Source organism: Fundulus heteroclitus, chromosome 15, assembly GCF_011125445.2.
Source record: "Fundulus heteroclitus isolate FHET01 chromosome 15, MU-UCD_Fhet_4.1, whole genome shotgun sequence".
NCBI lineage: Eukaryota > Metazoa > Chordata > Actinopteri > Cyprinodontiformes > Fundulidae > Fundulus > Fundulus heteroclitus.
Window position 1 is genome coordinate 28,686,293 of NC_046375.1, and position 17,830 is coordinate 28,704,122.

The window sequence follows — 17,830 nt, forward strand, 5'->3', positions numbered from 1 at the left end:
TGAATGGATAGTGGGAAAAAAAACTAAAAGAACTTGAATTAGATCAAATTAATTGTAGTCCAACTGTACCGTTACCAGTAATCCCTCCCTGGATCATACCTGAAACAAAAGTAGATTTGTCATGGTTGGAAAAGAAAAAAGAAGGCAATATTAATCATAAACTGATACAGGAGTATGTTAATAGTTATTATGGTTATATTCAAATATATACAGATGCATCTAAAAATATGAGTGATAGGTTAGGTATTGCATTTTATGTTCCAGATTTCAATATCAAAGTAAATAGGATAATAAATAATGAATTATCAGTATATACAGGAGAATTGTTAGCAATATTATTAGCATTACAATGGATAGAGGAAGTAAGACCATTAAGATCAATTATATGTTCAGATTCGAGTTCAGCTTTAATTAGTATACAAAATCATTTTTCAGAAAGTAGATTAGACATATTAATTGAAATATAGCAAATTCTATATCAAGTTCAAATGATGGGTATTAGTGTTACATTTATTTGGGTACCAGCACATATAGGGATTAATGGAAATGAAATTGCAGATAAGATTGCTAAGGAAGCATCAAAAAATAGATTTATTGATATGACGATTAACTTAAGTAAGACAGAAATTAAAAGCATTATTAAACAAAGAATGAAAGAAAGGTGGCAAAAATAATGGGAAGAAGAAAGCAGAGGAAGATGGTTGTATAGGATTCAACGGAAAGTCGGAGAAATCAGGATAACAGAAGGAAACAGAAGAGAGGAAACAGTTATTTCAAGACTTAGATTTGGACACACAGGATTAAATAAAACACTATTCAAAATAGGGAAACATATATCTGGCAAATGTGAATATTGTGGACAAGATGAAACAGTAAAACATGTAGTGACGTATTGTAAGAAATATGAAGAAGAAAGAAGGAATTTGGTGAGAGATCTTAATAAGAAGAAAATTAAATTTGATATATTAGACATTCTGCAGAAAAAGCCAAAAAATAAATGTTATCAATATTTATTTAGATATTTGTTATGCCATAAACTGGTTGAATATGCTTATTATTATTATTAATTATAATTTGGTATTATAATTTAAATAATAAATTATTCAACTCAAAATTTCGCTATAACAAATATAGTTCAAATGGTGGTGATGTTAGCTATAAGCTTATAAGTATTTATACCACTAATGCATTAGTTAACTTGCTGTTATGAACTCATTTATGCTGGAATAAATGATCAGGTCGGACTGTTAACCGACCAGGTTTATCCAGCAGGCTGTGAGTACCCCAATGTAACTGCAATTAGAGTTTAAATCCTTATTCCTTATCACCATCCAATGATATTGTCTCTGTATTAATATCAGATGTTAACTCCAAAGGAGGTTAGCTCTGATTTCTGAATAACCATGTAACTGTGAATTGGACTGAACACAAAACAATGTCTATTCCGCAGTCGTTGGTTTTATTGAACCAAAAGCAATTCCCTGTTACAGTAATTCTCTGATTCAAACAACTTTGGAATTCTTACTCATTACTAAACTAAAACATGCAAAATATATATGTGGAAATAAAGAACAAAACAAAAATAAACAATGGATTAAAATGAGCGGTTAGCAGATCTTAACTTAACTCAAAGTTGTTTAACACCGCCCTTCGAAACACCGGCATTTCACGTATCAGCATTGACTAGACAGAACAGCTTCGGGAATCTCACTGGACGCTTTGATGTCTTACACAAAGCTAGCTTCAGCTAAGCTACCTACAGTTCAGATACTACGTCACCCTCCCTAAGATGGCTGCTACGATGACGTATGAGGGGAGGTCCTAATGACGTAACCACGCTTACGCTGATGGGATAATGCCTCGCTTCGAGAGGGGGGGCAGCTAACTGGGAGTTTAAAGCAAAGCCCGCGACTTGAGCTCGGACAAAAGATTAAATTGATAAGAAGAGCGAAAAGAGAGAGGGGGGGGAAAGCAGGGGAAAAGATGAAAATAAATGAAGCAGTAACCCACGGCGGGGTTATTGATGAATCACAAATCAAACACAGCAAATCAATTGTAAAATGCATGCACATACAAAGAAAATGTTCAGCAAAATAATTCCAACTTCGTCGTGGAATAAAAGCATTAACCAACACCTACAAAGTTCTACGCCTGCCCAGGCACTTCTAAACACCCTGTTGGTGAAACAGAAATAAAAGGGGAAAAACCCCGTTACTTTGAGGTGCCTCGGGGCTGGATTTGGAGCGCTCCGAGTGTGGCTTTCTGGACGCGCCTCGACGAGCGCAGTTGTCCACAGGCTGCAGTGAGACGGGGGAGAAGCTCCTTCGTTTCTTCCTCCGGGTTCACAGTCACTTTGTTGGCCAGACAAAGCGGGGTCCTCTTCGATCACTGGGAGATGCGGCGTCTCTCAGTCTTTTGATCAGAGGGAATTTAAAAGTACTTATTTAAGTCGACCTCCTGTTATAACAAGCAGGGAATAACCGTTGCGTCGAAAAATCTCGGTCCAGCGAGCAATCGAACACGTGGCGGGGAATCACCCCAACGGAATCAGCTGTGTCTTCTCGGGTTGGCTAACAGCCAGGGAAGAAGGAAGATTTTCGTGGGTGATCGGCTTTTATAGCCATCACCATAGCAACCTTATCTTGATCGGCGGCCATTTTGCCGTGTTGCGTGATGGGAGTTGGTGGCCATTTTGACCACATGAGTTGGTGGCCATTTTGACCACATTGCATCATGGGTAACGCAGTCCGTTACGTCCCGAATTGATGCAGCTTTTGTCACGTATGAACTACATGAGTTGGTGGCCATTTTGACCACATTGCATCATGGGTAACGCAGTCCGTTACGTCCCGAATTGATGCAGCTTTTGTCACGTAAGAACTGGCACAACATATTTAATAATACCAGGATTAATTAGGAGGATTTAGTATTTATTAATTAATATTATAGATATAGATATATAGATACATAAATATAAGCATATTTGGGAATATGGCCATTTTAACCCACACTCCTCACTAGTTGGTGGCGGTAATGCACACCGGAAAGCTGTTTGCCAACCGCCAATAAACTCAACAAGAAGAAGAAGGAGGGCGTCAGTTCGTTAACGCTCATGCGTTGGTACAGACCGCAAGCCTTGTTCCCAGTTTCAAGCCTTGATACCTTGTGCGTACCCAAGTCTAATCCTGTTTTGCTCCTTCCTCCTAGAAACCTGGATATCCAGCTCAAAACCACGTCTCCACAGTTCAAGCTCCGGAAACCACTTCTGAGATCTCTCCGAGTTCCCGTTCTGGACACCAGAGTAAACCTCAGACCCACGCCCTACGGAGGCCCTCCTTCCTGTGCTCGCCTGCCTGTCCACCCTCACACCACCACCTCTGGAGAGAACCTACCGGCTCTGCACCTCCCATCAACATCACTGGACAACATCCCCTCAAGCTCAAGCCTCACCGTCATCCCAGTGAGTTTTTCTCTGCCAACCATCACAACAACAATAATTTCTCAAACCATCTCCGGCCTGCTGCTCACCTCTCTCCTTCCCTTCCTCAGCCCACTTACCCACGTACCCAGAGACCCAGCCAGCTGACATCACCGCTCTTTTATTATTATTTTTTCAATAAAACCCCTTAAACTGTTTTTCTGGCTCCGTATCTGTGCTCATTCCAGAGTCACTTTATTTAAACCATGGCACGCAGGCTGCAGAAAATACGGTTAAAGTTGCTCCCTCTGCATTTACTCCTGTTGGTTGCTATGCCAGCTTTGAGTAGGAGAGACCCATCCAATATGGCGGCGATGCATGATGCGCTCCAGCGCGTAATGAGGCGTCTAGGTATATAATGTCTCTGTTAAGTACCCTACTGCTAAAATAAAGACCTGAAGAAGAGTGCTGCTGACGTCGAAACACAACAGAGGTAACTTGCTGAAAATATTGTACTTCAATTCCACTCTTCTCCAAAAATTAGTTCTCTAGTCTTCTTCAAAACTGTTTGTTAAGTTAGAATTGTTACAGCCCATCTATGATGTTGTGTGATGTATTGGCACATTTGTTTTAGCCATTAAATTTAGACAGAAAAGGTTTTTTTTTAAGTTTGAGTTGTTTTTTAACCTGTTTTATAAATTAACATGGATTGTTTATATAATCCCGATGATAAAAAGTCTCTGCCAAACAAAGCTCACGAGTGTGTGGAAAAGATAGAAATGATGTGAAGGAATGAGAGATTAAATAGATGGCTGCTGTCCATCCACTCCAGTAAGGAAATAAAAGCTCAGACCCATGTCCCCGGGTTGTTCAAAACATGCAAAAACTGACTGGCCTTTATTACTTTTTATACAATACAAAATTACAGTTCAACTGTAAAATATGTGTATTACTTCATAAAGCACTCTGAAGCCCCTGTTGCTTCAGATGATGTCACTTCCCATGGATTCACACACACAAATACATTGCATTCATACATTTCAGTTTCTTAAATAAAAATACATGCATTCATTTTCATTAAGTCTTGCTCTTTATTGTAACTGTGCAGGAGGCTAATGAGTGGTGGACCTCAGTACTTTTTTAAAGTCTGGCTACGGCCCTGTGAACACCCAGGCCAACATTTTCTTCAGCTGAATAAAAACAAAACCGAAGTAATAATTTTTGGACCAATAGACGAGCAATCAAAAGTTAGCACGCAGCTTCAGTTGCTTCAGCTAGTAACCACTGATCAGGCCCGAAATCTGGGTGAAGCGATGGACTCAGATCTGAACCTCCAAAAGTATCTAAACACAATTACGAAGTTGGCCTTCTATCACCTGAAGAACATTTCTAGGATTAAAGGACTAATGTCTCAGCAGGATCTGGAAAAACTAATCCATGCGTTTATATTTAATAGAATTGATTACTGCAACGGTGTTTTCACAGGTCTGCCTAAAAAGTGGATCAGACAGCTGCAGCTGATCCAGAACGCTGCTGCCCGCGTCCTCACTAAGACTAAGAAAGTAGAGCACATCAGCCCAGTTCTAAAGTCCTTACACTGGCTCCCTGTATCTCAGAGAATAGACTTTAAAATACTTCTGTTAGTCTATAAATCCCTAAATGGCTTAGCACCTAAATACATCACAGACTTGTTATCAGTGTATCAACCCTCCAGATCACTAAGGTCTTCTGGCTCCAGCATACTCTACATACCCAGAACCAGAACCAAACACGGAGAGGTAGCATTAAGTTCCTATGCTTCACTGATCTGGAACAAAGTGCTGGAAGCCCGAGTTCTCTTAAATCAATGTTAAAACACATTAATGTAGGATTTCATTTGACTGTTCTAGTTAAACAGTTAACTGAAATATCATTAGTTTAAGTTTGTTGTTCAAATGCTTTTATTATTCACTTTTAGTTTACATTTCCCCATGTTTTATTTTGTTTCTATTTTGCTGTTGCAATACTCAGCAGGAGGAGTTGGCCCTGAAAATTACTGGTTTACCACCAATCTTGTAGTGTAAGTAAAAAGCTTAACCTGGAATTCTTGATGATCCTGAAAATGTCCTTTCATTTGACATCAGATCTGAACATACTTTGACATTCACTATAATATATATGTTTTAAACCATGGACAGTAGGTTGAAGCAATGAACTTGGAGGAAAGCAAAAAGAGGGTCATTATCATCCTAGTACTAATGCTTTAATAAGAAATTATATATTTTAAAAGGGAACCCCGATTTCGATTTACTCTGCTGCATCTAAAAAAACAGTCACCATGAAGGTAGATTTATTTAAGGGTGCAAATTACAAATAATATTCATGAGGGGAGTGACTGCCCAACTCTGAACCATCAGTTCTGTGGAATGTTGTCCTCCTGAAGGCTGTGATGCACTGCAAGGACTCATCAAGGACAAGGATCTGCTACGATAGAGTTAGAAAGAGGCTGGTGGCTGGACAAGTCCTGGATTAGCCACTTAAAGACTATACCAATCTCTTCCTTGTGCATACCTCTGAAGCATCACTTAACATTTCACCTCAACACTTCAACTTCAGCAGCATTATAAAAGTGACACGTAGTACCTACTAAAGGAAATGGTAGCATGATATGGCCCATAAATCCTAACAAGCACCGCTCTGTCCAGAAACACACTGATGGCTTCTCCTCTAAGTCAGGTCTAAATATTATGACATCCTAAAGGAAGGCGTGTGTGTGTGTGTGTGTGTGTGTGTGTGTGTGTGTGTGTGTGTGTGTGTGTGTGTGTGTGTGTGTGTGTGTGTGTGTGTGTGTGTGTGTGTGATATTTAATTTATCAAAGTGTAGGCTGGAAACTTCTTTCCAAAATGATACCTTACATCATGTTGTGGTTGGCTGTGAAACAAGTCCAAGAAAAGAACTAGAAAAAGAAGACGCTAAGAACCCTGACAAAGTACGACAAAGATGAACAATCTGCCTCATGAGCAGGTAAGAACTTTACGCTCAGGGTTTGGAATGTTAACATTTCTTCTAAAACTTGCCCACACCACGGATGGATCCTCATTGCTGCAGGCCCTATTATCGGCGCCCTAGTAATTATACATTAAAATAGAGCTTTAGCTTCACATGTGACGCGCTATGGGAAAACCAGGAACATGTTGGCAGAGCACAAACGGGGATAACAGAGAAAAGCCTTCACTTTCTGAGAAATTGTGATTTTCGTTTTATTGCAAAATATGGTGATTGAAGTTATGAAGAAACTGCTCTATGGTTTAGTTGACCGTTTCGGAGGTTTTAAATCAGTGAACTTTGTGTTTAAACTCGGCCTGTTTTCAGTTTAAAACCCAACCGACCAGCATCTGCTTTTTGGGGCAGGGGAAACCTACAGCTCATTTGTATACTGCCTTTGGCCAATGAGCCGCGTACATGAAGAAAACACATGCCTACTTAATCAGCTGCTTAAGGCTGTTTAGAAAGAAACTTTTTCTGTAACTCGTGAAGATGGACCAAGCTGAACTCAATGCCCAAGAACTGAACCGCGGCTGTTACAATGCTCTGCTGTGGAAGTGTCGTGGAACAGAGGAGCAAGAACATACGATTTTAGAAGCTGTCGGCAGCACATTTAAAGAAGACAGAGACAGTGACGGAACTTTGGCTGTAAATGCTACAGGAGAAGAAAGGAGAATTCTGCACTTGGGACAGGTGAAACTGCAGCTGTATGGATCACATGTGCTTTTTCTTAAAGCAATACGGGCACTGACAAGGGGTTTCTAGGGTTGCCAACAGTCCCGTATTAGCTGGGATGGCCCATATTTGGAGCAAATTTAAGTTTTCCGTATTTGACACTCATTTTCACGTATTTTGACTGCAGCCTGCAATTTATATATACAAACATTAGAAGGCATTCCACACCTTACTTTCCTAGACCTACATAAGGATGTCACATCAAAGCAGCCGAAGAAGCTGCCAGCCAACCCCCCCCCCCCCGCCTCCCCCCGTCCACCATCACCACCACCCTATCCCCGCTTTCCCGTATTCTATAGGTGCCCAGCTGGCATCCCTAGGTATTACGCTCTATGAGCTGAACATATGCGCCGACGCATCGTTGTTGCTGGACCAGTTCTCAGCTATAACAGCAAACAGGCTTAAATCAGAGGCAAACATTTCAACCGACACCATTAGAAGCATAATGGCAAATTTAACAGGCTTAAATTGGAAGCAACCGGACTTTCGTTCAGTTCTTTCTGAAGACGTTCTGAAGAAGTCCGGTTGCTTCCAATGTAAGCCTGTTTGTTCTTGTTGAAAAGATTAAGCTTCTAATGGTGTCTCTTGAAATGTTTATTGTTTTTGCTATCTTTTTATATACATATTCCTGCTTATGAACGGAAATTACCGGCTCTCTTGACTTCTTTAACCATTCCCTGGACTTCACCCTTTTGCAAAGACACCAATGATCTAGAAATAGCAAATGAGTTTCACAGTCCTTTTTGATCTGCCTCATTGGTGCTCATTACAATTGAGTTCACATCTACAGGTGGTTTCAATATATGACTGTTCTAAATAGTGGTGATCTTTAAGGGGTTGAATAATCTTGTCAACCAATGTTCTTCCCTCTGAGGGGAACATTTTATGCCAGATGGTTGATACTTGGACACAATTAGATGTTCCAAATGGACAACAGTCTCAAACTCATATCAAAACTGGTTTTGTAGAGCAGAAAAGCAATCGAAGATTGGCTGTTACTTGTTGAAGGCCATGGTTTCATGTATATCTGGGTCTATACTTTTAATTTTTAATCTATGTGAACTCGGGGAAAATTCTTAACAAATTCAAACACACAATAAAAAAACTCTGAATTTGTTGCATAACTAGTCCAACATGAAATTAAAATGATATCCATGTCCATCATGAGTGGATGCACACTTTTCAGCAGTGCTGTACATAAAGCCTTATCCAAAAATGTTTGAACTATTATTTTTCCAATATATGTTTTCGGCATGAACACAACACTGTGCAGAAGTCAAAAACCATCATGCAAACATTTTCTATAATTTAATTTAAGTAACATTTAAGTAATACTTGTATACTTTAAAAATTTTAAACATATTTTTATCTTTTATGTTTGTGTCCTATAGGCTAACAAATATATAGACTACATCATCCAAGTACTCTTGAGCATCTATGTGAATTACAAACACTGAAAGCATTAAAATTAGACAGAAATGAGAATAAACAGAACATAACTTTGGGCATACTTTCGCATGCTTATTATCCGTCTTTCAGCACAGAGACAGATCACGAACGGTTAGGGTTAGGGTGCCACCCTGTCATGTTACATAGTGTAAAAAAATGACACAAAATGCCAGACTGCTGTGTCGCACTGAGATAATGTGTAACATGACTTGACATGCTGTAAATGCAATTTTACCACAACAGGCTGCAGGGTTTCATGCCTTGAAACTAATACTGGTAATAACATTTGACATGACTTTGCGGGACTTTTATTTTATGCTGCATGAGTCCAGACCATTGGAAAAGACAAATTTTGTTCATTTTAAACCTTGACAGGAAATATTTCCAAGGCTTTTTGTTAAGGTTGAAGTGTAGCGATGGAAAATCAAGAATACTATATAATTTGTGATTCACTAATACTATACCATAGTATCAAAACCATAGAAGCATAAAATCTGTATCAGAACTGTTTAAAATGTTCTAGCATCAAACGTAGACCAATCAGATGTTTGTTATACTCTTTCAACAGAACCTCTCACCTGAGCCATTAAACTCTTCTTTCAGGTACAGCTTTATTTGAGGCCATTTTGATGCAAAGTGATGATGGCTACATGGTTTTCTTTTAGGTTAAGTTTTGCTCAAACAGGAAGACAATGACTACAACCACATATGCACCCTTTCTATCAATTAGTCTGCTGATTAGATTGACAGATTAATCAAAGCTGGACTCTTTCACTGCTTCAACTGTGCTGAGGACATGATGAAACTAAAATGAAGTTAGCTGACCATTTTGTGTCAGGGCCGGAGTACAAATTAAACAACAAAGCAGACCATTTAAACTCATGACACTTTTGCACTCATCTGCATCTGATCAGTTTCCACATTAAACTCTGTAAATCATCTCTACAGCTCCTGAAGTCCCAAAGTTTTCTGAACACATGTTTTCTGCTGACAAGACTTTTTATCACATGGTTATATATATATATATATATATATATATATATATATATATATATATATATATATATATATATATATATATATATATATATATATAGTTCATACTTCACTGCATACTTCTTTAAATGTTTTCTATCTATTGTCCTTATACATGATACAACTAAAGTTGTTTAGATATATTTAAATACAGTAATATTGTTACAGAGCCAGAGAATACATTTAAACTGATTTACAACCCTTTTTCATTAAAGGTTACAATGAAAACCCCATAAATAATGCAGCAGATGTTTTGGTTGAAGAGTTTCTGAGTATAACAATGAAGCATTTAAACTTAAGCTCTAAAGAAACCTGACTGACTCTGTGGAAATCATAACAAAGATAGGTTATGAGTATTTTTTAATAAATCTACACATGGGTCAGGATCCAGCTTGATGAAGTTAATCTTACAGCCAATTTTCAGGTTCCTGCCAACTTTTTAGAGTCAGCAGTAACCCTGCTCAGTGGTAAGGAAACAGTATGATGGAAAAAAGCACATGCTTCATATTTACAGCATGATAAGATAAGTAGGTATGGCTTCTGTTGATCAGCATCGGTCACTCTCATTTTAGGAGATTTAGGAAAAATGACAACAAATATTGCCATAAACAGCAACAAAAGATTCTGTGTATGAAAGAAATGTTGTTCAACCTCTCAGAATGTCACATTTAAACAGAGGTGGCTGTGATGGCAGGTCATAGACCCTGGGGGCCACAGACCCACATCAGAGAGAGCCCTTCTGTCTGGCCGGCTGCTGTGTAAACTCAGCCGGCTGCAGGAAGAGATGGATCTACACGGCTGCGGTCTCTGAGGAAGCCCTCATTGTCATGGAGCTCAGCCTTTCTGAGACACCTGATCTGAATCCAATCACGGGAGCCGTCTTTGTGTGCTCTCTGTGAACAGCAGCCGCCCAGGAGACTGGCTGCCACTGGCCTCTCTGTCCACATGAATCTAATGTGGACCCGTCTTTCTGCTGCCTGCCTCCTCCCAAAGGAAAAACAGATTTTTTTACAACCGCAACTAGAAGAGTGTCACTGCATGTGGGGTTTTCTGTTTCAGTGTGAAATTACTTGAGCGTTAAAAAGGTTTTAGCATGAAAAGATTGTAGTTAACAGTGCATTGCATTAGTGAACATACCGCTTTTATTCATTAGCAATCTGTTTCATTACAACCGCAAGGTTGAATGCATTTGTTTTTGTGAGAGACCAACAAAAAAATAGTTTATGATTTTGAAGTGGTTGGAAAACAAAACTTGGTTTAAAAACCTATTTAGATATAAAAATTTAAAAAGTGTCGTGTGCATCTGTACTCAGTCCCATGAGTCAATGAGTTGTAGCACCATCTTTCTCTGCAATCTCAGCAGCAAGCCTTTTGGGGTTGGCTGCTACCAGCACTGCACATCCAGAGGCTGACATTCCTTCTCTTGTTCTTTTTAAAAGAGCTAAGCCACATTTGGATTGGATGGAGAGTTTCAACATCAGATTTAGAAGTATTTTCAAAATATGTGTTAAATTAAAGTCTAGCTCATTCTAAAACGTGAAAATGCTTTGATATAAATCATTTCATTGCAGCTTTGCTGGCATTGTCATCGTCCTCCACTCCAGTCTCAAGCCTTTTGAAACCTTTAACTGATTTTCTTTCAAGATTGTCCTATTTTTCCACTGCAACATACTTTCTTCTGTAATGTTTAATTTTCTTTCTTCTGTTCATATACAGGCCTTGTTACTGAAATGTGCTATAGAAACAGACTTGCCTTCCCTTCCCTCTATCCATTTTCCCATTATCTCTGACCACCTTCCTCGTCCCTGCTGACAATAAGTATCTCCTTAGCATGATTATGGCAACAATATTTCTCTCAGTAGGTCTTCCGGGTGTTAATTTACTATCACACTGAATGAAGGCCAAAAAGTTCACTTTTTGTCTCCTCTTGCCAAAACACCATTTTCCACATATTTGCTGTGTCCTCAGCATAACTTGCGGCAAACTCAACAATCTACCTTCTCTTCCATTGAGGCCAGATTTGTGAAACGCTATTTTTGTCCTGTTAACAGTGATTTGTCAGTGTAGGTGGAACACCGTGTCTATGTCAGTTTTTACAAGTGCCATCATCTTTACCTGCTCAGATAATGGCTAGAATAGAGCTACGAGAGATGTAAAAAATTGGGATATTGATTCAGAACCTAACCATGCTTTAAACTTCTCCAGAACTTTGCTAATGTTCTATAAAAAAAACTGTAAGGCCTTCACAGCTGGATTTCACTGAGGTTATATTGCACTTGACATTGCATGACATTGAAGTGAGGTTTTTATGGTGTTAAGCTGTCTTTGAAATACTGTGGTGATGGACTAGAATGAATTGTACAGACAACATATGCATTCACTTTGAAAGCCCTGTATAGCGATAGAAGCATGCATAGTCTACATACCTGCAACTAGAAAAGTGTGTTTCATTACTGTTATGCCTATTGCGGCTATTTTCTTTCTTACACAAATAAGAAAGAAAATAAGAATTTATTTTAATAAAAATAAAAATAAATAATTTATTTGACGTGCTTATTAAATGTAAATTAAAAATAAAAGCAACATTTTGACATACAGACATTTAGCATTTGTTTGGCAACAACAACACAATGAGTTTGTGTACCTTGGTAAATAAATTTAGGCAGTTTGGAACAAATCTCTAAACTACTGACTCCACTGAAGGGAGGGGCATGCATTGACTAGTTTTTTAAAGCTCATGCCAGTATTTACTAAGATATTTGAATGAGTTGTTCGTTACTTTTGATAGGCCGTGTGGTGCTAGTGGGTATGAGTCTGGCCTTTCTCCTTCCACAGAGGATAGCTTTAGACATTTGCATGTATGGATTGCACTCTTTCCTGCTGTCCCATTTTTTGCCTCTATTAAGTAGATGAATGAAAAGGGGAAATGAGCCTGAGGGAAACGTATTGTGCCTCAGTGGTTCATATCACTGTCAGAGGGCAGATGAGAAGCACTGAATGAAAAAGGAGTACAATATATTTCTATTTGACTGCGTTGGGTTCTCTCACATCGTGCAAGATGAACATGTCTGTCACAATTATCATTAACTGGCTCAGAGGGGTTGGGAGTACTGTCTCTGGACTGGTTTGGGTTTTTTGCTAAACATATTTCAGGATGATCAAATCAAAAGAAAATGAGTGTGACTTAGGTGAACTGGATATCGGGCATGGAAGTACCGACACGTGCTGTCCTATATTCTATATTCAAGGATGATGAGAAAAAGGATTCTTAAACAGATGATGAGCCTCATCATAAGACCCACATGTACCCAAGGTAATCAACTCTGTATCAGGATTTAACCAAGTTTCATCATAGAGACTTGATTTTAAAGTTGCAAATATGGAGACATGTCATAGCACTTTATCTGTGCACTGAAGTGTTTTATATGGAATACTCTTCAGTGCTGATAAGAACACATTGACGGGGAGTTGGAATGTGTGCGAGGGGGGATCTAGTTTAAATCCAGTTTGTTTCAGTTGAGTAGACAAAGTGATGGATTACTCCATTCTGTGCATGCAGGATCGCACACATTAACATTTGTACAGATACTAGAAACAGCAGTATTTCCATAAATGCAATCATGGCACTCAACCTTAGACGCTGGATGTTCAGCTTGCTGGAGTCAGCATGTCTGCCGGTTTGCTACATCACATTCTTCTGCCTTTTAACGCGTGATCTTAGGTTGTCTGTAATGATTTTATATTTATAGGAGCAATGTTTGGGAGAATGGAGTCCAAAATTTGCAATAATTATCTTTATTTGTTGTTGAAACATACATTCCAATGATATGTGTCCTCTATTGAACCCATCCCTGAGGGAGCAGCAGCTGCCACTGTGCAGCTTCCAGGAATGATACCGGTGCTAAGGGTCTTGCTAAGAGACCCATAGTGGAAGTCTGTGGGATTCAAACCCAGAGCTTTGCAGCCTCTCCAGGATGCAAGTGACCTGCTCTCTAACCACTAGCCCACCACTATTTTGGTGCTACACCTGGAGATTCTTTGTCGAGGGTGTATTTATAGATATTCACAACATTTTTTTTCAGTATTTGACAAACAGAAATTGCCCAACAAATTGTGACTTACATGAATGAATGTATTACATTTTAACAAAATTGGATGCTCCTGGCTGCAGTTCTGGATTTAGTCCACATGAAAAGCCCAATTTGCATGGGATACGCTTTATCTGGAAACCCCTCTTATGTGGTGCATTAGCACAGGATAGCAAAAAGTCCTAATCACACTGGGTTAGTTTTACCTAGGGACCTCATGTCATAAATTACCCCCCTACATCAGGTTTTAATGTGGCACATTCACACAGGATAACCAAAGCCTGATATTGTCATGAACTGGAGTGGAGATGAACCCGGTATTCAATCAGACACTTAAAGTAATGCTTGACATGATTTATTTAAGAGACGATGAGGATGGATCAGGCAGGTGTACAGAAAAATAGTCCAGAGCAGAGTTCAAAGCGGTAATCCAAGCAAAAAACCAAAAATGTAAACAGGGTGCAGGCAGACTCAAAAAACAGAATAGGATCAGGCAAAACACAGAATGCTGGATGGATCTTACCGCAGGGAAACAGGAGGCATGAGCAATGATACATGTGTGAAGTTCCGGCAACCAACAGAAAACTGAGGAGGGTTTAAATAGGCAGCAGGACAGGTGAAACCAAGTGGCTCTAATTAACTAGGACAGGTGACAGTGATTAAAGAAGGGGAAGTGACTGAGAGAAACACAAGCTTTATTAAAAACTAATAAAGACCAGATAACTACAACAGTAAACAAGCTAAACATGATTCCAACACAATAAAAACTAGAAACAGAACTAACCCTTAAAGCAGGAAAGCTAACTTAACCAAAATATCAGCAAGAACCAGAACAGAACATTACAGATATTTGCTGAAATTCACGGACATCTCTGCTGCTTATTGCACATGTGAGCAGCTGTATAATAGAAGCTTTTGTGCAATTATACACTGTTTAAAGTTATTTAATGTTCATTAAATAACCCTCTGTCTGTTAAGTATTGTCTGGTGATGATCAGCTCTTAAGCTGATATCGAGACAATGGTTGAAAGGGATGAATTTGAGCACTAGCGATCTTTTTAACATCAAAACCTGCACACACATAGAATAAAGGAGTAACAACTTCTTTTCGAGTTCAAGAATTTAATAACAGAAATAAAATGAACATCCAGAGAACATCACTATGTAATGCTGTTTACCTGAATAACACAATATTTTGATTAATAAATCCTCTCTACTAGGCTAGTGAAACTTAACTAAACTACTAAGCAAAATTAAAATAAAGAAGCTAAGCTAAGGAACTATGTACATGCAAAAACAAACAAAAGACAAAAAAAAGTGGTTGATCATAATCAGAATATTTCGGTGAATCCTTGTTCATTGCAGATCTGATTAAAAAACATGGAATGGATTTAAAAACATTTGGCATGTGTTTCAGTCCATTCACAATGCAAAGCCCAAGTTAAACAAAACATTATTTGTGTCAGGACTCAGCTGGCAGGGCCGTACAGCCTGCTGCCGTCTCTGCTTTCTCCACAGGTGTTCGCGGTTGGCTGGTGGGCGGAGTAGGCGCACCTGCAGCTCGTCAGCAGCACCGGAGCTGCACTATAAGATCTGCACTCGAACAGCGGGTGGATGCCAGAGTGTTACCGTTGTGGTATGCCTACTAGCCTCGACCTCTCGCCACTAAACTTAGCTCCCACGCTAACAACCACCATTTGTGTCTCCCAGGTACCTCCTCGTGTTCCTTCGTCCATCCTCGAGCTCCTCAATCCTCCTCGTGTCTCCTCCTGTGATTCACCCGTTCCTCTCGAGTCGATCCTTGCTTCTCGGATGTAAGGCTTTTTCCCGACGTCTCCCTGGTTCCATCCGCTGTCCTGGATCCCTGGATTCCCCGGTGCTGCTCGGACCTCTCGCTTCGCTCTCCAGCTGCCCGGACACCTACGACCAACATTCAGCTGAGTCCACACTGCCCTCCTCCCCGGTTGGGTTACTGCACCTCGTGGTAAGCTTACGTCCCTTAGTTACTTTACTTAGATTTCCCCTCCGTGAACTAATTATCTCCCCTTACCTCCAGATCGATCCGGTTACCTGCTACCTGAGTTCTTGCCCGAGCCTTCTCCAGTCCGCAGATTAGCTCTGCTGCCTTGCATTCTCCTGTGTAGAAATAAACTCTTTAAACCTTACCTGTTGTCACCGAGTGTGTTTCTGCATGTGGGCCCGACATCTTAAGGCAAACATGACAATTTGATGAAATAATATTTTGTTTAAGTTAAAGAACCAAAGTTCACCTTGAGAAATGTGAATCGTGGTTAAATTAGCTTAACTAATTCAGAACAATATTTGACATGTGTTTCAACCCATTCACAATGCAAAGCACAAGTTAACCAGATCATTATTTTGAGTAAACAACATTCTGAGGACCGGTTTGTCCTGTAAAATCATTTAATAGGCTATGTGCACGATGTTGCTACGCAACTTCCGCTAACTGAAAGGGGTAAGGGACTATACTTCAGGTTAGGCTGTTCACCCACAGCAAGCAATGACGTTCTACACGCTGCCTGCAGGACCTTCCAAAAATAACAATTAACGACGTCCTCCGTCGTTAACCTTATCTGCTCCACGGAGTAAAAAAGAGAGAGGCTTCAAGTTTTACGTGTCGAATTACATTGACAACTTTGAAGGTAAGTAATGTACCAGTCAGTCACTGCTGAGCTAATGTTAACGTTAGCGTCAGGGCGGTCTGTTACAGATCCATGCGCAAAAATGATAAGCCTCATGAACTCAGAGTAGGGTGGAAATCACATAAAATGATCTTTTCTAATCAACGAGGACTATATTTTGGGGGTCTCATGTAACTCCTGTGCAGCGTAAGTTGTAAGTATTTATAGCTGTTGTGTGTTGGAGTAGTAGCGCACATATAAGTTGCTAACTTTAGCATTAGCTTAGCTACACGAGAGCCCCAGAAGCTAGTCTGTTATGACTACAGATTTCTGTTATATTGTAAGTTCAAATATATGACTCTGTTAATGCTAAAGTCCAGTTCCTAGGCCTGTTCATTCTGCTCTTTTTTTTTTTTTTACTTAATTTAAAGACTGGAACACAGTGCAGTTTCCTATGTGAGCGATGTCTGTTGTTTACGTTGCATGTGTTTGGTTGGCAAATATGTTCAGAAATGTGCATCTTATTTAAGTTATGACGCCAGGGAAGCATTAATTTTTGTAAACAAAGTTTCTGCATTGTACTATTACTCATTAAAAATATGCATGGTGCCTACCAAAGTCACTGATGTGATGACTTCACATTCGTTCGTATAAGCCTGCTCAAAGTTGTGGTTTTAGACGCTTTGCGAAACATAAAAAAGCTTGAAATTGATTAAAAACTGATCACCAAAAGCGCATTGTGCTGCAGAGATAGTTCTTACACTGCAAGCTTTCATTGTATCTTTGCAAATAGTTATATAAAAAAAGAATTGGCATGTCAACCCAAAGTGCATTCATTCATCTTTATTAAGAACAGACGTGAGCATAAATCGGCAAAGGTTTAAAAAAATAACCACATTTTTGTCCTGCACTTTCTTCCAGTCTTTTTTTCCACTTGTTGGCACTCTCTGCTTGCTAAAAAATTATGACATAACCATTGCTTAGTTTGAAAGTTTGTTTTTTATTTAGATTACATTTGCCTGTGCTGGTGGGGGCTCCCACTGCTTTGTCGACAGTCCAAGGCTGCTCGGAGTGTGCAGAGTTGTAACGCCACTGTCGTTGATGTGCAGTACACACATAGTTCTAGGATAAAGTACCTATTGTATGCTAGTCTACCATTACTACACTGAATGTTCAGTGGTAAATTAGACAGTATAGATGCCTTATTTACCGCTAATATCCAATGTTCTAACGAGCTTTTGAAGCCGCAATTAAGCGTGGCTCCACTGTAAGGTTCTTGCCAACTTTCCTTCCAGTAGACTCAACAAGTACTCCCCTATCTGTCTCCACGATAGTGTTAGCTGTAGTTGTCCAGTGATCTGGAAGCACCTCCTAGCCCCCCAGAGCTTGTCTCAACTTCTCCCTGAAAACCACACAACTTTCTTCCTTTTTCAGCTTCC